The sequence below is a fragment of the Anolis sagrei genome, chromosome 1, assembly GCF_037176765.1.
Source record: "Anolis sagrei isolate rAnoSag1 chromosome 1, rAnoSag1.mat, whole genome shotgun sequence".
In the NCBI taxonomy this organism is placed as follows: domain Eukaryota; kingdom Metazoa; phylum Chordata; class Lepidosauria; order Squamata; family Dactyloidae; genus Anolis; species Anolis sagrei.
In genome coordinates, this window is record NC_090021.1 from 35,346,628 (window position 1) to 35,369,766 (window position 23,139).

Here is a 23,139-nt window from a genome sequence, read left to right on the forward strand (position 1 = left end):
AGCCTGGCCGGGCCTCCCTCGTTCCTTGGTAGAGTCGATCCGCACTCCGTCTGACCCAGGACGTCACTCTGCCTGTCTGTTTTCTCAATGATAACTTGGCAGGAGAAGGGGGAAGCTGGCAAGGTGCTGGGTTCTCTCCCCCCCCCCCCCCCAGCCTTGCCTTCCCCCTCCCGCTCTTCTCTGAGATCATTACTTGGTATGTGCGCTTTTCTCGCATGCGTATTATTTTCTCATATATATATATGCAGACATATAATTACCCGAAGATCCTCTATGCATAATCGCGGTCATTAACTGCCTGCTCGGTTGTACGTATTTGCAATTTGCATTGGAGGCTGTTTGTGTCTCTCTGGGTGTTGTTTCTTTGCTGGGGTCCTTCAAGGGGCTGGAAGGTGAAGGGAGAAGACCTCCCACCGGGGAAGGAAGGTGCCTCGTGCCAGGCTCTTGTCCTTGAGTGGAAGTAATTGGCCAGCGTGTCTGTTGAGATCTTCTCCCTTTTGGACACAATTTGCTCCCCTCCTCACAGGAAGAGCTGTCACTCTGGGCCCTTCCACACAGCCACAGGACCCAGAATGTCAAGGTATTTTTGAACTGGAATCAATTTGCTCCCCTCCTCACAGGAAGAGCTGTCACTCTGGGCCCTCCCACACAGCCACAGGACCCAGAATGTCACGGTAGAATAACCCACTGTATCTTTGAACTGGAATGTTTGAGTCCTCACTGCCATATATCCAGTCCAAAGCAGATAATCATAGAATCATAGAGATGGAAGAGACCTCGTGGACCATCCAGTCCAAACCCCTGCCAAGAAGCAGGACAATCACCTTCAAAGCAACCCCGACAGATGGCCATCCAGCCTCTGTTTAAAAGCATCCAAAGAAGGAGCCTCCAAAGAAGGAGGCTCCAAAGAAGGAGCCTCCATCACACTGAGGGGCAGAGAGTTCCATTGCTGAACAGCTCTCACAATTAGGAAGTTCTTCCTCATGTTTAGGTGGAATCTCCTTTCCTGTAGTTTGAAGGCATTGTTCCATGTCCTAGTCTCTAGGGCAAAAGAAAACAAGCTTGCTCCCTCCTCCTTATGACTTCCCCTTGCATATTTATACATGACCATCATGTCTCCTTTCAACCTTCTCTTCTGCAGGCTAAATATGCCCAGCTCTTTAAGCTGCTCCTCATAGGGCTTGTTCTCCAGACCCTTGATCATTTTGGTCACCCTCCTCTGAACGCATTCCAGCCTGCCAACATCTACCTTCAATTGCAGTGCCCAGAACTGGACACAGTATTCCAGGTATGGTCTAGCTAAGGTAGAATAAAGGAGTAGCATGACTTCCCTGGATCTAGACACTATATTCCTATTGATGCAGGCCAAAATCCCGTTGGCTTTTTTTTTTTTTTTTTGCCACCGCATGACATTGTTGTTTAACTTGTTGTCCACAAGGACTACAAGATCTTATTCACATTTACTGCTGTTGAGCCAAAATCCCATTTCTGTTGAGACCCTCTCCCTTTTGTACAGTTTGCTCACCTCCTTACAGGAATAACTGGGCCTTTCCACACAGCCAAATAACCCATAATATCAAGGCAGAATAATTCATAATATCTGCTTTGAACTGGAATATCTGAGTCCATACTGCCATATATGCCAGTTCAAAGCAGATAATGTGGGATTTTATTCAGCTGTGTAAAAGGGGCCTCTGACAGCCAGATCCAGGGAATGGATTCTGCTAGAGCCCAGTGAGGCTGCCATTTGCCCCTGCTGCCATCCCCATGATAATAACAACCCATCTTGAATTCTTTGAAACCATCTTAAGGCATCCACAAAAAGAAAACCCCAATGGAGACGGGCATTTTCAGTCCTATGTTTGCATGGATGTGTTTGTCTTTTGAAATCCACCTCTCACCATTTCAAAGTGCAATAAGAGGTTTTCTGAAACCACCATTGAGCCCACCAGGTATTTAAGTAATACTGGAAGTAGTACAAAGAGATTCACTAATAGAATACACCTGATATTATCCAATCTATTCTGCCACAGAATTGGGCGTCTAGGTCAGGCATGGGCAAACTCAGGCTTATGCAGCTGGACGGGGGGGGGGGGGGGGAGGAGGAAAGGGCATAAGGCTGTCAGGAATTGTGGGAGTTGACATTCAAAACACTTGGAGGCCCAAGTTTGCCCATGCCTGATCTAGAATGAGTGGATACCTTCTGACATTCTATAGGCCACTTCTCCTCCTCTTTGGTTGGATACCACCACCGTCTCCTCATTGCTTGCCCCTCAAAAAGTATGCTCCCAGAAGTGTACAATTTGTTGTTTCCTAGCATATTATGAAGCATTGTTTTGGGGTGTTCTGCCTCTGGAAACCAAAGTTTGATTTCATCCTCAACTGTGGAAACCCACTGGGTGACCTTGGGCAAGTCACACACTCTCCACCCCAGAAAATCTCATGATAGGTTTGCCTTTGGGTCACCATAAGTTGAAAACAACTTGAAGGCAGACAACAACAAATATTTTAGAACCCTACTCAGTGCTTTAAGTTGTAACTGTCTTCCTGAAAAACTAAGGAATTTGTTCGCATATCTTCCATAATAATGTTGTTGCTGGTTGATAAAATGTTTACCACTTGTCCACACCAACCAACTATCTCTGAGCACTGTGTAATGGATTCTATGAATGAAAGTCTAGGTCAGGGGTCCTCAAACTAAGGCCCGGGGGTCGGATGCGGCCCTCCAAGGTCATTTACCCAGCCCTCGCTCAGGGTCAACCTAAGTCCGAAACGACTTGTAAGCACACAACAACAACAATTCTATCTCATCAGCCAAAAGCAGGCCCACACTTCCCATTGTAAAAATTAATAAGTTTATATTTCGTAAAATTGTTCTTCATTTTAATTATTGTATTGTTTTTAAGTGCTTTTTGCAGTACAAATAAAATATGAGCAGTGTGCAAAATTCATTCAAATTTTTTCAAATTATAATCCGGCCCTCCAACAATTTGAGGGACTGTAACTTGGCCCTCTGTTTAAAAAGTTTGAGGACCCCTGGTCTAGCGCATTGGGTCTACATTTTTTTCATCCATTCTCCATCTTTCCCCAACACAATAGAAACCGCTATTTAAACTTGTGATGAAGGTATATAACTTTTTTTTTACACCAATGGTACTCCGAATAGTAGTCAATGCACAAGCCATTAGTTGTTGATCCCTGGTGAATTTTCAGGAAAGAAAGTTCCCCATAGCAGATACTCTGATTTACACCACAGACCCCACTACATGTATGCATTTTCCCATTTAATTTTCCAAAAGGGAGTTCGTAATTTGTCTTAGATCTTTCCTTCTGATAAAAGCCTAGCTAAGAGAAACATTTTGACACAGTGCTGAGATAGTGAAATCATTATCAGTTGGAAAACTTTTGGCACAATCACCAAATTAAATTGTCTCAACGCATACTTAGCAGAAGATTGCAGTGCAGCAGTAAAGCACCTTTTTCCATGCAAATAGTCCTAAATTCAAACTTGGCATCTGCAGGTAAGGCTGGGAAGAATTCCTGCTGAATTTGTACCCATTGGCTGTTGGTACTGTAGAAAGAAAGTGAAAACATGGATGTGGGACCAAGCCTCTGGACAGTAATTCTCAGTGCAATAAGTGACTATGGAGTAGTGCAATTTACGACTGGAATAGCTCCTGGAATATGCCTTTGGGTTATGTGGTTTTTATTAATTGGTTTTTAAGATTGAGATGTTTTAATTATTTGGTTTTAATGTATATGTTTGGTTTTATCCTATGTATGTATATGTGGCATCGAATTGTTCCTCTTTTGTGAGCTGTCCTGAGTACCTTTCAAGGTGGGAAGGACAAGATATAAATGCAGTAAATAAATAGCCCAATGATCCGACCTAGTGTAAAGCAGTATCTTATGTTGGGTCACGTACTCACATTTCCTGTAATAATTTTGTGGGATGTGGTATAGTGAGTTGTAATCTCAACAAATGCCAGGTGCACATCTGAGCATTCATTACCTTAGCTAACTCCATTGGGGAGATAGTCCAAAATATAAATAAAGTTGTTATTTATTTATTTATTTATTTACCTATTATTTAAACTTTTATATATCTGCTTTTCTGGATGAAGTCCACAAAATGTGTTGAACCCTTGTGGGGAGAAGGGCGGGATAGAAATGTATGAAATAAATAAATAAATAGAAGGATAAAGCATTAAAATGTAATTCAGAACTGATTTTAATGATAGGCGGGTTTGTTTGTTTCTAGACAGCCATTAAAAAACCCAAACTAGCTTCTTGCATTTACTTAAAAAGGTACTAGTAACCAGTTCAGTTGGCATAGACCCAGTATGATATGATTTGACCTTCAAATCCCAAAGGCCACTTAAGCAGTTGTGTTTTGCACAACTGAATTATCTGGAATGTCTTCAAAGACAGCCCCACTTACACAGATTTATGGAAACTTAGTTTAGGGTGTGCATAAGCAAGGCTAAGCCAACCTTCTTTAGGAGAGCGCATATCTGCTACAGAGCCATCTTTTTCAACCTTGATAGAAAAAAGTCTCAGCTAATTTACTTTTGCACAATAAATATATCTTCAGGATTTTTAAGTGCACTTTTTTGCACAGAAAAAGTGCGCTTTTTCAGTATGAAAAAAAGTTAAATGTTTTCTGCTGAAAAAAATTATTACTGGTTTATGATCCACTTTTTGAATTATTCAATGTAGAATGGAACATGTTTCTCTGTTTTAATATTTAAATATGTTTAAAATAGTTGTGCATGTAGATTATCGAGCCAAATCAGATCTGTGGAAAAAAACATAGATCAAACATGATCCATTAGCCTTTTATTACACACAGAGAGATACACTGTATTTCTACATATCTAGATTTATAATGACCCACATAGGGCTAAAATAAAGTCCATTTGTAAGCGCTGATTATTTTATTTGTTTATCTTGCGAAATAAAACCAGCAGTCTCAAGTGGATTGTCATTCATGGCCAGTGGACTATGTCTAGTTTGACCAGTCAAACATTGTACAGACCAGGCTAAACTAAATGAATAAAGCCCTGTTCCTGACCACAATGCTTTCTGGAAAACATACTAAACCTGTTGTTTTTCTAGGATTATTCACTGTATATCAATATATAGCAAACAGCACTAGATAAATAGTTACCTGGATATGAGTGGGTTAGTGTTATTTATTTATTTGATATCCTAGCTTAATAACCAGTAAAACCATTTCAACAAGGGAGTTTTATAGTCCTTAATCAGCCCCAATAAGAAGTCTGACTCCATCACTTTGGCAGTTGGCACTGCTGAGGTTTCTGAACAGTTTTCAAAGGCAACCCCACATAAAGTATATTAGAATGACCCAAATGAGATGTAATCAAGGCATAGGTCACTTGGCTAGATCTGAGATCTCCATGTATGGGCAGTTAGCATACTAGTTTTGACCATGGAATTGGACTCTTGGGGGCTACTGAAACTTGAGCCTCCAGCTTCACATTTAAGTCCAGGAGAACATCCAAACTCAAAACCTGAAATTTCAGGGGAATTGTAACCCTCCAACACAGAATTATCTGACTTTTTACAGACCTGGAGGACTTCTGTTGTGCAATTTATTCACCTTCATTCAGTCTTTGACTGAATCTATTTTATCTAGGAAACAGCTTCCATTAGATTCTAGTGAAAGGAGAGATGGAGTTGAGTGTCATCAGCTTAGTGGTGACACTGATTCTTCAAATTCTGGACATCCTCTCCCAGAAATTTAATATGGATGTTGAGCAGCACAGAATACAAAATTGAGCCCTGAAAGATCCCATAGGCCAGTGGCAGGATGTTATCATACAGCTATCACCACCACCATCTCAGTGTATCTATCCAGAAAAGACTGAAAGCACTGTGAAAGAGGACCCAGTCGCACCCTAGTGAGAAGGACAAAGAAGATACCATGACCATTAGAGTGAACTTTAATAAGCTCCACTCCTGCCATGACTCTGAGTCTCAGTGAATCTGATTTCTACCAGGTAGTGAACTGTTCATATCTCAATCAGCATCATCCCATCTAGCACAGAAAACAAGGTCCAAAGTTTCTCCTGCAGGCTGGGTGGCACCATAAACTAATTGGGATAAACTCATTATCTAGGACCAAGTTTTTGGGACAGATCCATGATCAGCATGGAAAATAGGACTTCTTCCACATCTCCCAACAGAATAGTTCAGCATAGACATTGAAGTCTCTCAGCAAAACAAGCTGGGGGAACTTCAATATTACCACCAAGACTAAACCATCCAGTTTAGAAAGAGAGAGTGTTGAGCAATGGGGTGGACCAGTACCCAATAGGATCTCTATTCTGTCCTAGACATGCATTTTCAAATACATACGCTTACACCCAGCAACACTACAGAAGGTGCGCCTAGTGAGGGAGATGTCATTACAATGCATGACTCTCTTTTTTTCCCCATCTCCCAAGCTTTGCCTGCTGCTGTACAGAGAACACAGGCAGACAGAGCTGCGGCAGATTAATCATTCCATCAACTTCAACTAGTAATATCACTATAATACAAACCAAGTTGTCATTTTCATACCTGAGTGTCCTGGTACTCATGAGAATGGTAACAGATAGAGATCGTCAAGGAAGACACATCAGCACTACCCTTTCACCTGGCTGGTATTGCTCCTCACCCATATTGTAGAACTGCATGCTCTTCAAAATAGCTAGCAATACTTAGCATGCATAAAATTATCCTGTTCATTAGTTAAAATGTGAGGATGTAAAATTCATATTACAAATTCATATTACAAATATTATATAATTGGTACCTCAGTCAAGTACTACATGCCAAAGGCTTTAGTTTAGACTGAGATTCCTATCGTAGAATCTTAGAAGCACGGAGCTGGAAGAGACCATCAGGGCCATACAGTACAACCACCTGCCATGTAAGAATACACAGTCAAAACACTCCTGATGGATGGTCATCTATCCTCTGTTTAGAACTCTTAAAAAAATTCCAGCACACTCCTGTATACTCTTATTGTCATGATGGTCTCCCAAATATTTAGATGAAATCTCTTTTCCTGTAATTTGAATCCATTGCCCCATGTCCTAGTCCCTGGAGCAGTAGAAAACATGCTTGCTCCATTTTTAATATGACTTTCAAATATTTCAGTTATTTAAACAAGTCATATCTTAAACTTCTCTTCTTCAGGCTAAACATACCCAGCTCCTGTAGCTATTCTTAATAGGGCAGTTTCCACATCTTTTACAATTTTGGTCACTTTCCAGCTTGTCATTTTTCTTCTTGGATACCCCAAACCAGATCTGGGATAGAATGGTACTTTTATTTCCCTAAGAACTATATATCTATAAATACAGCCTACAATCACAGCCTAGAATCATGATGACATTTTTAAGCTGCTGTTGATTCATGTTTAGTTTATGGTCTGCTGACGATTTACCATGGAATGACAATTTCATTCCATGGTAAATCCCTTTCACATATACCATTGCCAAGCCAGGTGCTACGCATCCTATATCTGTGCATTTTTAATGATATCGCTTCCATTACAGGCATGCAAAATACACCTGTTGGTCTTTCCTGTTAGCAGTGCTCCTGTTTACTGCCTATGGGCCCTTCCACATGGCCCCATATCTCAGGATATCAAGGCAGAAAATCCCACAAGATGTGCTTTGAACTGGGTTATCTGAGTCCACACTCAGATAATGTGGGATTTTTTTTCCTTGATATCCTGTTATATAGGGCTGTGTGGAAGAACCCTGTGATGGTATAGGTTTTCCTGGCTGGGCTTGGATATAGGGCTGTGTGGAAGGGCCCTGTGATGGGCCCTCAGTTTCAGAGGAAGGCAAAGGCAAATCCCTTCTGAACAAGTTATACCAAGAAAACCCCGTAAAAGGTTTGCTTTAGGGTTGTCATGAAGCCACGCAACAACAATCAGGTGATACAAGATTCTTTGTAAGCAAGATTGGGAAAGACATTTATGAAGGACTATTGCTGGTTTTCATAACTGGAGTGGAGAAAAGTTCCATTTGTGAGCCTCACTTTGTGGATCTTGAACCTTCAAGTGCTCATACCCTCTCAAATGTTTATTATTTCCCTCAAACTTTTTGTTCCCAGCATCCCTGAAAATCACCAAAAACCATAAAATGGTTAAACACTTGTAAGGTTGAAAAACAGCTGAAAATAAAAGTAAAAGTAATTTTACTTCAGTTCTACTCCTTACAAAGTCACTGGTGTAATATTGGAGGATACAAGTTGAAAACTGTTGTTTGTCTCCTCCACGATTGCTCATTCCTTGCCTAGTTGAAATATGAAACTTCATACACTCACTGGACCCAAGATATGTTTAATAAGCTATTTGCCATGTTTTAGTGTTTGAGGGCCCTTTCACACAACATCTGCTTTGAACTGGGTTATCTGAGTCCACACTTAGATAATGTGCGATTTTCTGCCTTGATATTCTGGAATATAGGGCTGTGTGGAAGGGCCCTGAGAGGGGATAATACTTACACAGTTGAATATGCATTTTTTCAGTTACTTTTGACCTGTACCTCCCAGGAACTATAGCTGACATAGACCAAATGGAGGGATAACAGAAGCTGCAGACCAATAACGTTTTGAGGACCACACATTCCTCATCTCTGCTATAGAGCTACTTCTGTTCCATGGATTTAATTCCCCACTGTGATTAAAAAAACACACACATTTTATGTTACAGGAGGCTTGTTTCAATGTTCATGCATAAACCCCTCTGGATTTGGTTATGTTTCAGAGTCAAAAGAAGATTGAACTGCTTGCTATGAATATAATTATTCTTCTTATTTAGAATTTTAAAATTACAGTTTAGAGTTTTTAGGAATACTGTACACTGATATTTCCTATGTCTTATATCTGAGTTTTCCAGTACAGATCTGATTTTTTTGCTAATTCATTTAAGTATTTTTTATAAAATATATTTACACATTTAATTTATTTATGATATAAAGCTGTATAGATCTTGTAGGGCATAGATAATACTATAGTTTCCATTAGTCCCAACCAATATTTCTAAATATGGTCCAGTACTTCTGAAGGGATCCAGAGTGAGGAACGCTGCTTTAAACAATCATTGACTTGTTTCAAGATACTAAATATTGGCAGCCTCTCCTTTCCTATTTTATATTATTTCTATTTAGTTTTAGAAGTCCAAAAATGTACTGTCATGAATGGGTCTTATAACATTGATGATGGATACCCTTTAGCAACCCTGGCTCCAATTTATAATGAAATATGGTTTTAAATAGGGTGTAAACATGCATTGTTTGCTGGAGCATACAAAATTGATATCATTTTCCATTAAAAAATTCTATTCACACATGCCAGGATTGCATCCAGTTGCGTCTGGTGGGATTGCCACTGGTTCTTAAATGAAGATTTATTTTAAAGTCCTTCTATTTTTCTTCATTTTGTTTTACACTCCTGTTTTTATTAAATCAATCTTGACTCATATTACAGTGTTACTCAAACATCTGTGAAGTAGTAAGTATTTGCCAAATATATTGATACTTCCATGAGGGTATTAATAGGCTAGCCATCCATTGCTGCTGTTGTTGTTGCTGTTGTTGTTGTATCCCTTCAAGTCATTTCTGACCTATGGTGATCCTAAGGCAGTGGTTCTCAACCTGTGGGTCCCCAGATGTTTTGGCCTTCAGCTCCTAGAAATCCTAACTGCTGGTAAACTGGCTGGGATTTCTGGGAGTTGTCGGCCAAAACACCTGGGGACTCACCGGTTGAGAACCACTGCCTTAAGGCAAACCTATCACAGGATGTTCTTGTTCAGAAGGTAAGGTAATTTCTTTTAAGGCAGTGGTTCTCAATCTTTCTAATGTTGCAACCCCTTAATACAGTTCCTCATGTTGTCGTTTTTTTCGTTGCTACTTCATAATTGTCATTTTGTTACTGTTATGAATCGTAAGGTAATTTCTGATATGCAGGATGTATTTACATTAACTGGACCAAATTTGGCACAAATACCTGATATGCCCAAATTTGATTGATTTTTGTCATTTGGAAGATGTAGTTGCTGCGATTTATAGTTCATCTACAATCAAAGCGCATTCTGAACCCCTCCAATAATAGAATTGGGTGAAACTTCCCACACAAAACCCCCATGACCAACAGAAAAAAATGTGTTTTTCTGATGGTCTTTGGCAACCCCTTTGACACCCCCTCGCAACCCCGCAGGGGTCCCGACCCCCAGGTTGAGAACCACTGGTTTAAGGGCTGACCTATCACTGCAGCACATCTGGGATCTAATGAAGAGAGGAACACAGATGGAACTAAGATACTTGAAGTAGTGATTTAGTCTATCTCCTATATTTCCAACTGACTGTGGTTACTACACCTGCAATGTTCCCATGAATACTTCTAAACGCCAATGAGCAATGGCTAGGAAATTGTTAAGGACTAAAGCCAGGCAGCTGCAATAGAATCAGGCACAGTACACTTGCTGATGAGAAGTCTGGTGATCAACAGTCTGGAAACAATCCCCAGGCAGAGTAGTTGGCTGATCAGCTGGCTCATGAGTTCGCTGAGTGGAAAGGGGAAGGGAGGGACTCAAACAACACCAAGCCTGGAGCCCTTTCCATGATGCCACACACAATGTTGATTACAGTTATATGTTATATGACCAAGAATAAAGTTGATCTTGATCACAAACAAAGCAGTCAGTTTTTCCCAGGCTGGAAGATTGTTTGATGAAAACTGCTTTAAAAAATTACGTTATAACTCTTCAACTCCTTAAAGATCCACTTACTTCAATTTAAATTGATATGCATTAGGAATGTTTGTTTGCCTGTCTATTTCTGCTTACATTTCTCAATCTATACTAATATTTTGGCCTCTAGAAAAAAAGAGTTTAGTTATAGAGCTGAAGGTCTTTGATAATATCTTCATTTTGAGGAAATACATACTCCGCATAAGGTTTGTCATAAAACAAGTAAAATTTCTGCCAAGCTTTGTATTTAGACTGATTCAGATTTTCACCTTTGTAATGTGAACTGGATTCATTTCTTATTCAAATCCATTTTTAATCTGGCAGTCTGCTTTCAGAAGTACTCTTCCAGTTTGAAGCAATTGTAGTCAATCAGAAAAGCTTCTGGAGCCTTCAAAGTCCCTATACCCCATTGGTCTTAGTCTGTAAACCACTGTGCTCAAGTCTATTTGAAGTTTGTCACTGATGCAATATTATTGACTCCTGATCAATAACATGCCTGATGCTGCAGTTTATAATGGAGCAGCATACAAATTATGAATGTAGCCTATATGTTCAAATACAATGTATTTTATGCCTTAAAGAGATCTTTCCCAGGAACACCTACCTGGTTATATTCTAATATGAATTCTGATTTTTGCACTAGACTCAGAACTTGCAAAAGAGAGCAAATTTAATTTGCTGATCCCTGGGTAGTATGGCATCCCATAACTTGTCAACATAGTAGAAGTCTGTGGTTTTTTTAAAAGCTTTTTTTGACATAGGATCCCTAAACATTAAGTTGTATCTAATAAACATGGTATTATTTCATCCCTACCATCTGGTAACTAGACAGGCTTTACAGCACATTTTGACCCTAACATTTAAAGTATATTATGTGAAAAACTGCTTTATATAATGCTTTATATGCTTTATATAATGTTAGAAAAATTGAACCCAATTGGGATTCCAGTGACAAAAAATTGTAGGAATGTTTGATGATTACTGGTGAATATTAACAGGATAATCTCCAAATTGGAATAATTAACCAACAGGTATTTCCCCCAATGAATCATTGAGATGGAACTGGGAAAAACAGGCTCAAGAAATCATTTCCTAGTCCTTAAAGTGTCCATGTTGTTGTTTATACGTTCAGTAGCTTCCGACTCTTCGTGACCTCATGGACCATCCCAAGCTAGAGTTCTCTGTTGGCCGTCACCACCCCCGGCTCCGTCAGAGTCAAGCCAGTCAGTTCAAAAATACCATCCATCCATCTTGCCCTTGGTCATCCCTTCTTTCTTTTTCCTTCCATTTTCCCAAGCATTATTGGCTTCTCTAAGCTTTCTTGTCTTCTCATGATGTGGCCAAAGTACTTCATCTTTGCCTCTAATATCCTTCCCTCCAATGAGCAGTCGGGCTTTATATGTAGGCTATTGGTGGTCATATATGTAGGCTATTGGTCCTGCTTGCTTGTGGAGACTCATGGTTGTAATTCAAAACTACAACTTCACACTGATTATATTTGCCCAGACATACTGTCAAACAACTAGTGAGGTAGAATGGCACTTTTTTTTGGGGGGGGGGGGGTGTTTGAAAATAAATTGAAAACTGCAACAAACTGTATTTACTCCATTTAAATTAATTTTAAATAAGAAATATGGATTAGTGGAATGAACAAAAGAGTGAAACTGTTCCAAACAGGTTTTGGAAAACCATAATCTTTTGGATAATTGCATTCATAACCTTTTGGGAATACCAGGAACTTTTTGGAAATTCCTGGTTTTCTGACCTTGTTAGAGATTGTAACCTTTTTAAAAGTACGATCTTCCTGAGAAGAGTTTTAAAAACTCACCTGAGTCAACCTTTTCCTTAGTGGTAAATATCCATGAGCATTCATGCAAGGCAATTAGGGGCCCTTCCTCACAGCCCTATATCCCAGGCAGAAAATCCCACAATATCTGTGTGTGGACTCAGATAATCCAATTCAAAGCAGATAATGTGGGATTTTCTGCCTTGATAAACTGGGATATAGGGCTGTGTGGGAGGGCCCTAGGTTTCTCAGCTGTTAAACTGAAATATCTAGATATCTCTTTGAACTGCTAGGAACAAAGATATGCCAAAGCACAAAAAGCAGCAGAGTTTCAGAAGTGTTCTTTTCAGTTGCCCAAAAACATCTACTTTCTCTTAAAACATCTTGCTTTTAAATCATGCTCTCAAAAAACCCAAAATAAAGTAGTCTTCATTAAAAGTAACATAGTTGGTTTACTCACAAACTTCATGTATTCAGCATACAGATCCTTTTCATCTCAATCCAGTTACAGATAAGTTTGAAGTAGTTTCTTGTGCTGATAACACAGGGCATCTTTCTTATAATCAACAGTCCAAAATCTAAAACATCTCTCCGTTCTGAGTGTCTAATAAAGTCTCTTCTCTAAAGCATTCTATTTCTACTGACTTCTAAAATGTAGTCTGAGATCTGAGGGAAGTCCCAAATCTGATCACATGGTCTGCAGTCCCTCCCGCAACATGAAGAAAAACCACATACCATTACACACATATACAATACAGTAAGAAATCTGAATTATAAACATGAGATATAACTAGCATAAGGGGCTTGTAGAAGGTTGTTATTTCCAACAGAAGAGTAACATAAACACAACCACCTTTTTTCTGATCGTCAGCAATATGAATTGAAGCTACTTTAGAGAAGGCAGTACAACCCCCCCCCCCCCCCCCCGCGCTTATCCATGGATTCAATATCCCCAATTTCATTCATCCATGCTCTAAAAATGCCTCCCTTCAAAGCATTTGTGGGCCTTTCTAGGTCCTCCAGTGTGATATTATGGCATCTTTCCACCCCAAATATAGTCAGCATATAAGGTTTGTTATAATCCATGGTTTCAGGTATCCACAAGAGGGTCATACTGTACAATTTTAAAACAATTATGTTTGAAAGTTTTTTAAAGCATGTAAAAGATAACAATGAGAAAGTAAGTATAGCACAACATTTGATTGAAAGACCCATTTGCACAAACAGTTAATTGCTAACAATTTCTTTAAATAGAAAATTAAACAATTGCTATGGATGCATAGTGTGGAAGATTGAAATGGATATATAATTCAATGTACTAATATTTTTAGTCTTGCATTGAAATGCTCATAGACAAATTATAGTCTTTTAGATCACTTTAGTTGGAGAGTTAATTGTTGGTTAATTGCTGTCATCTTGTCATTTCATTTAGCTCAGTCAGATAATATACTTGTATATCATATTTATTATAAAGTAACACACATGCTATCTCTAGTCTATAGTGTTATTCACTGTGTGCTAGTAAGTAGATTATGCAGATCAATTGCTTTTATCTTGCACTTCTATTAATGGAGTTCTTTGAAGACAGAGCTATAGGTCCTAAATGTGGGACACGAAGCCAAAAAAATCACTATAAAATAAAATCTTTAAAATGTGGTATGAATATTCAGTTTGAGCAACCTTGCCTTCCATGAAAACTCATTTCTACACTATTGCCAAATAGCCTAATTCAAACATCATTTTGAAAAGGAGAGGAAGGAGAAAAGTTATGCTCTTTCATAGTTGGAGAAGTGCTAGGATCATAGCGTCCATTTTGGAGTTGGAAAAAAGCAGGACATTCACATCAGGCCTCAATTGTTTCTTTCTATGAGGAAAGGTAAGAGGAGAATGTTTATTGTTTACCACCAGTTACTCTTCTGAATCCCTGATTAGAACAGAGAGAGACCTGTAAATGCTAACCACAAGATTAATGGGAGATACATTATTTAGTTAGCTAATCAAGAATCCTTTTAAAGTTGAATGCACACCAAAGAAAAAGATATAGCTACTTTAACTAAGAGATTAACTCCGTTCTTCACCCCAACTAAGCTAGACCTACATATGTTGTATTTGTGATATTTAATTTATTGGGTTGTTGTAGATTTTTTGGGGGCTGTATGGCCATGTTCTAGAGGCATTATCTCCTGACATTTCGCCTGCATCTATGGCAAGCATCCTCAGAGGTAGTGAGGTCTGTTGGAACTAGGAAAAAGGGTTTATATATCTGTGGAATGACCAGGGTGGGACAAAGGACTCTTGTCTATTGGAGCTAGGTGTGAATGTTTCAACTGACCACCTTGATTAGCATTTGATGGCCTGGCAGTGCCTGGTGCATCTTTTGTTGGGAGATGATTAGATGTCTTTGTTTGTTTCCTCTCTGTTGCTTTGCTGTTGTAATTTTAGAGTTTTTTAGTACTGGTAGCCAGATTTTGTTCATTTATTAAATGTATTTATTAAATGTTTTTATTAAATGTATTGTCGAAGGCCATGAAAGCCTTCGACAATACTTTTAATTTATTCTTATACATATTACATGTATTCAGTGAGTCTTTTCCAATTGGGACAAGCAGCTGGTTTTAGACTTATAAAACTAAGAATCTAGCTGTATTGTTGCCTTACACCTTGCTCAAATAGCTAGCAGAAGAACTACCTGTCTGAATGCATCTTCCCTTATGAACTTGCTAGGACTTTAAGATCATCCGGGGAGACCCTGTCTCAATCCCTGCATCACAAACACTTTGGTGGGGATGAGAGACAGGGACTTCTCAGTTGTGGCCCCTTGGCTATGGAACACCCTTCCTGAGGATATTAGCATCGGCCCCCTCCCTCTTAACATTTTGGAAAAGAGTCAAGAGTTGGTTGTTTGAGCAAGTGTTTGAAAATGCAAGGTAAAAGACAGGAATTGGAATGGCTGGATGTTGAGATAGGACAATGTTTTTTATTAAGAGACAAAAATAATATATGTTTTAATATTCTTGTTATCGTTTTATATTATGTGTTAATGTTTTTAAATGTTTTATGTCATTTTTGGGCATCTAATTGTTGTCATTGTAAACCTCCCTAAGTCGCCTGAGGGCTGAGAAGGGTGGTATACAAATACAGTAAATAAATAAATAAATAAATAAACTACATCCATATATAAAATACATTTGAGTAACTGCAAAGGTATAACAACTTACAAGTAGATCCTGTTTTAAGGTAGCACTGCTAACTTTTAAGTTTCTAACACAGAATATACTTCACACTCTAATAAGAACTTATTTAACATTACAAAATTTGGGTATGGTAATATTCACTGGAGGACCACATTAAAGTGACATATTAATATGCATTTAAACCTCTACAAATTACTGGAGCCTACAGTTTCTCCGCTAGGTGGCTAGGTATAACAAAATGATAATGAATTATGTATGAAAGAAAAGATGGGAATTTGTCAGGAAGTTTAATCTGTCAGTTGGAGAGCTGCTGAATTCAGTGAACTAACAGGAGCAGCAGGAATATCTCAAGGTCAGCTGAGTCTTTTTACATTATTATTTTTTAATTATCTCTATTTCAGATTTTTCCACCAAAGAAAATCAAGACCAATAAGAGCAGCACCATCTAAGATGAATCCAACCAAGAGCTGATAAAGAGCATGGAGATGGATAGAGGTGGACTGAACATAGCTTGGATTTCCACACTTAAGTCGATATATAAAACATCTTCTAGGTTGCCCCAAAGCTCTTTATATTTAATTGCCCCTCATATCCTCTCCCAGCACAAATCAAGTTGTTCAATTATAGAAATAAGCATTCTGTGCAAAAGTCAAACTTATATGTTCCACCTTTAAATTTTATAAAGCAAGCCACCATAATGTCTGTACAAAATTATGCTTATAAAGAGAGGTAAGGTAGATTTTTTCGACATAGGTGATTGCAAGATGCACTGGGACTGTGGTGCAGCCCACTGGGAGTCTGCTACATTAGATCACTACTGACCAAAAGGTCATGAGTTCGAAGCCAGCCCGGGTCAGAGTGAGCTTCCGACCATTGTGTAGCTCACTGTCGATCTTTGCAGCCCGAAAGACAATTGCATCTGGCAAGTAGGAAATTTAGGTACCGCTTATGCGGGGAGGTTAATTTAACTAATTTACGGTGCCATAAAAATCTCCAGCAAACATGCAAAGAATGAGGAAGTACTCAATCAGTGTCACAAATGGACGGTGAAGCAACAGGTCCCCTGATGGCCAGAATATCCTCATGAAGTTGCAATGTTAAATGGCCTCTGTGTGTCTTTCTATATCTGTTGCGTGTCTATGGCACTGAATGTTTGCCATATATATGCCATATATAATCCGTCCTGAGTCCCCTGCGGGGTGCAAAGGGTGGGATATAAATACTGTAAATAAATAGATAAATAAATAAGAGTAAAATGAAGTTCTAGCTTTCACATAATCATTTTAATACAAAAGATATTTCACATTTTAAGGCAGAGACAGGCAAAATGTAGCTTTTTCCTTTACCCACCAACCTATCCAAGCTATTTTTGTGGTGTTCACCTTTCACAAACTGTTCATGTTCTGCTCAAAAATTAAAACTGAACAGGCTTTGTGTGGAGGGAGGCCTCTAAGAATTGCAATTTACATGTTAAACAGATTTTAGTATTCCCCTTCCCATGCTCTTTTGGTTTTTCATTTTTGAACAATCACCTTTCAAATTCAGAAATGAATTTCCAGCCATGCCTGGATTCCACCTCCTCCCTTTTTCCTTTTGTTTTCTTTGTTGTTGTTATGTACCTTCAGTTGTTCTTGATTTATGGTGACCGTAAGGTGATTCTGTCATGGGGTTTTCTTGGCAAGTTTCTTTAGAGAAAGTGTTCTGTTGTTTTTCTCTGGCTGGATCTACACTGCCATATAATCCAGATAATCCAATCAGACAATCTTAATTTTATGTGGCAGTGTAGATGGGACCTGAGGCACTGATCCTCCTCTTTCAGAAAGCTCTGGTGCCACAACAAACTAAACATCTCAGTATTCCATGGAATTTAGCCCTGGTAGGGTGCTTCCAGACAAGAGTTAAACCTGTGCTGCAGTGGGTTTAAAAACCAACTTTGTTGTGATTTTAAGTTCCCACAAGCCCCACAAATCCAGGCATTCCCAGAGAGGTTAGCTACATGCCATTCCGATTATGATTAGGATAGCATGCAGCCATCCCGAATGCCCCCAAGATCCCCTAAAAAGATTTTTTAAAACTTACCCAGCTGCAAATTTTGTTCTTCCTCACACCCTCCTGGCATGAGGAAATGATGCACTAGGAGACCCGGGGGGTGGGGGGGGGAGGAGAGGAAAATCTCCCCCTCCCCCATATTCTGGCACATAATTTTCTCATGCCAGGAGGGTGTGAGGAGGAACATAACGGTGGCCGGGTAATTTTTTCGGGGGGGGGGGGGGTATATGGGGGCCTGGGGGATGCGATGAGCACCCAAAAGGAGCCCAAATGGTTCGGGATGGCAAATGGGGAATCAACCGCAGGTAGTCCCCACAGGCCCAATAGCCCATTAAACCTGGGCCTTTCAGGAAGGCTCAGATCTAACGTGATATTTAATTAATTTAAAATAACCAAGGTTATTCTGAACTAATTCATTTTTACCGTGGGCATTGTTTGGGCACCCCTGGTAAAAACCCATATAGATCCAGCATTTTGGACCTGTCTGGATAGACCCGCAGCTAAAGCAGTATCAAACTGCTATAATTCTGTTCCTTGGAAGGGCTGTTAGAAAAGCTGTTGGACTACAACTCCCAGAATATCCCATGTGTGCTCAGGATCCTTGGTCTATTAATCTAAAACATTGATTATATAGACATGAAATACTGTATATGCTTATTTGAACAGATCTAGAACTTTTAGTAAAAAGTATTGCAGCACTCAATGGCTGTGAAACAGGTTCCCATAAACTTCATTCAAGTAATTATCCTACTATTCCATAGTAACAGTATGAAGACACACTGCTGATTTAAAGTGATTGGAACACATTTATAAATAACAAGTAACTTTCTCAAGCTCTGGGCGCAATGTACTGGAAACCTAGCTATGAGTGCAGAATATTTAATTTTTATGCTTTTTAAAACAATGAGGTAGTAAGTAATTTTTAAAATGAGTAACAAATATATTATGCTACATGCAAGAAAGTGAGGTAATGTGCTTAATTTATTGCTGACACCTTTCTCATTCTCATTCCTGCCTTGCTAAAGTTGGTTTATGGGCTTAGAGAGATAAAAAATCATGTCTGAAACCTGAAGAGTTTTTGGAGAGTGACTTCATAGTTTGAATGCCCAGCCAGAAATGGAATAGATCGGATCCTCAGAATTAATTATGTGTTTGATTTAACTGGCCCTTTACTACATTATTAAAAGAATTAAATTGTGATCCTAAGCAAATGTGCTTAGGACTGTAATGGTACCATTCAACTGTATGTAAACATGCTTTAATTTAGGTCAGGAATCCCCAAACTAAGGCCCATGGGCCAGATGTGGCTCTCCAAGATCATTTACCCACCATAAACTTTAGGCTTAAAAAGGTAATGGTTTCCCCTGGCATTAAGTCTAGTCATGTCTTGGGGAGGGAGGGGGTTGCTCATCTCCATTTCTAAGCCAAAGAGCCAGTGTTGTCCATAGACACCTCCAAGGTCATGTGGCCAGCATGACTGCATGAAGCACTGTTACCTTCACGCAGAAGTGGTACATACTGATCTACTCACATTTGCATGTGAGTTAAAAATTTGCATGTTAAAAATTGCTAGGTTGTCAGAAGCTGGGCCTAACAGTGGGAGCTCACCCTGCTCCCCGGATTTGAACCACCAACCTTTCGGTCAGCAAGTTCAGCAGCTCAGTGGTTTAACCCACTGTGCCACCCTAAGTCTGAAACAACTTGAAGGCACATAACAACAACAATCCTAAGCAGGCCCATACATTCCAATGAAATATTGGTAAGTTCATGTTGGTTAAAATTGTTCTTCATTTTGAATATTGGATTGTTTTTTCTTTTTCTTTTTCTTTTTTGCACTACAAATAAGATATGTGCAGTATGCATGGAAATTCAGTCATGATTTAGTCTGCCCCCCTCCTCCCCCAATAGTTTGAAAGACTGTGAACCCAACCCTCTGCTTTAAAAGTTTGAGGACCCCGTGCTTACATGTTTAGTTTCTTACATCAGTGTAGTTCGGGTTCCTAGTTTAAATAATAAAGAGCATTATAATCATTTGTGTTTTCAATTTCTTAACATAAAGTTATACTGTTTCAAGCTGGCTATTAAAATTGGCCATCCATTTGAAAAATTATCACAAATAGAGATATGTGACTTGAGTAATCCGAACATGGTTTACACGGACCCATATATTGTATAATTGAAGTGGGATGCTATTGAATGTTCTTTTAAGGTTCTGTGTAGTACAGAAAGACTGGAGTTTCCTGGCCAGACCACATTTGCCTGAAACCTCAGCTAGAACTGAAAAGCATCAAATTGCTTCAATTTCCACCCCATCATTGAAGTGTTATGGAAAACCTAGAAAATTCCAAGAAAATTCCAAGGGAAACATACCACGGAATTGCCTGGAGAATCTTGTAAATTCCTACATAGATGATTTTCCCTCATGAGCAGGTTGGTGAAGCCATGAATATGGGTTTTGTGATTGTGGGATCTTATTGTATAACTTGTTAATTTTTCACATTGTCTAAAAGCCCAATCACCGTCTCCCAAAGCAGTTACTATACTCCCAACTCAAGAATGGAAAACAGAATGTTGTTGGCCAGAAAAAGAGATTTAATGATGGGCTTACAGCTAACCTTTAAAACTATGGCATAGACACTAAGAACTGGGAAGCCCTGGCCCTTGAGCACTCTAACTGGAGGTCAGCTGCAACCAGTAGTGCTGTGGAATTTGAAGAGGCATGAATGGAGGGTGAAAGGGAGAAATGCACCAAGAGGAAGGCATGTCAAGCCAACCCTAACCAGGACTGCCTTCTACCTGGAAACCGATATCTTTTCTGTGAAAGAACATGCAGATCAAGAATAGGGCTCCACAGTCACCTGCATATCCACCGCCAAGACACTGGACTTGGAAGGCTATCATACTTGGACAACAAGGGATTGCCTAAGTAAGTAAGTAAGCATTTCAGATATAACATTTTGTTCTTAATGTAAATATTATTTGAAATGAATTTGCTTTCCTTGATTTTTAAATGTTCCCTTAAAAAGCCTTCAATATATTATAATTGTACGTATGCATCATTATTTCAGTTCACATCATTCAAATGTATGTCTAATGATCATGCTTTTTTGGAAATAAAAACTTAATGAAGTGGTGAAAGCTTCTACTTTAAAAAAAATAATCATTGTATTTGGGGAGTACAATGTGATATTTCTTATTTTATATACTAGTCTTTCATTGTAGCCTTCCAACAAGGAACCTAAGAACACCGTGCATGTTCATTTAGCATCCTTCAAACTTATTATCAGAATTGCATTATGAAAGAGATTAGATCGAGTGATTTCCATGTTCTGGTTTTCATGGCATCGTAGTGTTAGAACTCTGCTCCTTGTTAGTTCTCAGTATGTATCAGACTATATATAGTCTCCAACTCTTTATTTGTTCTGTAATCATGTCTGTCAAGAACTCTGCAATGATTTTAAGAGTTTTCACATTAATCTAATTGTCAAACCACCCATCACATTTCTTAGTGGAATTCTTTATTGCTACTTTATACAAAATCCAATTTCCTTTTTGCACATCACATTCTGCTCTACTTCTCCTATCAATGTATCCTTTTCAATCCAGTTTCAGGTCTAGTTTTAGCACAGAGATTGCACTATGATTGATAGTGAGAGAGTGTGACCCATCTTGTGTGTGGGGAGGGGGAGGTCCTCTGGCAAGTTTGAATAGAAGACCCTTGTGCCTTCTGGAGAAGGAGAAGGAGGAGAAGGGGGAGAGGGAGAGGGAGAAGGAGGAGAAGGAGAAGGAGAAGGAGAAGAAGAGGCAGGAGCAGCCATGGTGTCATCTGCAACCTTGATAAGCATGCCCTCTAAAAAACCTTCATCCAAGTTATTAAAAAGGTGTTGAACAGCACTGGGCCCAGGACAGAAACCTGCAGCACTCCACTAGTCACTTTTTTCCAGGATAAAGGGGAACTATTAGTGAGCACCCATTGGGTTCAGTTGCTTTACCAATTACAAATCCACTAACAATAGCATTATCTGGGCCACATTTTATTATGTACTGCCCACATGATAGTGAAGCCAAGCAGATGCTCTTTTTATCTGCTGTCTTTTTTGTTCTGTGTCTGTATGTGTGTGCATGTGCACACCTGTCACCAGTCTTGAATTTTATATGGTTTTCACAGGGCTCTCTTAGGCAAGGAATACTTGAAGGTGGCTTTCCCCATTTTGTCCTCTGAAAGCAGGCTGATATTCATTGGCTCTCTTTCATTCAATAACTAACAAAGGCTGAACCTGCTTAGCTTCCAAGATCAGGTATATCTTGTTCCTTTAGGATTTTTACCTTTCATTAAACTGGAAGTCCATATCCTCATTCATTAGCTCAGGAGTTACCATATGGCTATAAAATATTTAGGACATCTGTATATTATTATTTTATTATTTTATTATTATTTTAAACATTTATATTCTGCCCTTCTCACCCTGCAGGGGACTCAGGGTGGAGCACAACATATATACGGAAAACATTCCATACTGGGACATATATATAATATTTTTATATATTTAGGATTTTAATATATACAAATATTAAAATCACTTATATCCACTTTAATATCAGTTGCTTAAAAACCATCTCAGGACACCATTCTATTATTGCATCATTGCATTGCCCCAAAGGCTGGGTCCCACACCCAGGTCTTCACCATCCTTCTGAAGGACAGGAGGGAGGGGGCTGAGCTAATATTTCCAGGAAGGGAGTTCCATAACTAGGGAGGAGGGGGAATCACTGAGTAGGCCCTGTCTCTCATCCCTGCCAAATGCACCTGTGATGGTGTCAGGACCGAGAGCAGGGCCTCCCCAGAAGATCTTAGTTTTCATGGTAAACTGGGCCAGTGACCCTTTAGGGCTTTATAGGCCAAAGCCAGCACTTTGCATTGTGCCCAGTAGCAAACAGGCAGCCAGTGGAGCTGACGTAACATGAGAGTTGTGTGCTCCCTGTATGCCACCCCAGTTATTAACCTGGCTGCCTCTCGTTGGACTATTTGAAGCTTCTGAACTGTCTTCAAAGGCAACCCCATATAGAGAGTGTTACAGTAGTCTATCCTGGATGTAACAAGAGCATAGACCACTGTGGCCAAGTCTGACATCACAAGGTATATCAAAATGTAGGCTTGTGGATCCAACACCATTTTTTCCTTTCTCTTGTGTGGGATTTTTAAGGCCTAATCTTTTGCCTAATGAAGAACCCAGTGAAGCTTTAAAATCTATCTAATATGAGGTTTTTAGGGTATTTTGGTTGGCCAATAAAAGTTAAGCTTCATTGGGGGTTTAGGGGTTACATTAGATCAGGAGCAT

At 39.3% G+C, this 23,139-nt stretch overlaps 1 protein-coding gene across 2 annotated transcripts in view; it reads right to left on the minus strand.

Moving 5' to 3' along the window:
• ESRRG (estrogen related receptor gamma) overlaps window positions 1–23,139 on the minus strand; it is a 501,516-nt gene that overhangs the window by 455,023 nt on the left and 23,354 nt on the right. The gene's annotated exons all lie outside the window — the stretch shown is intronic.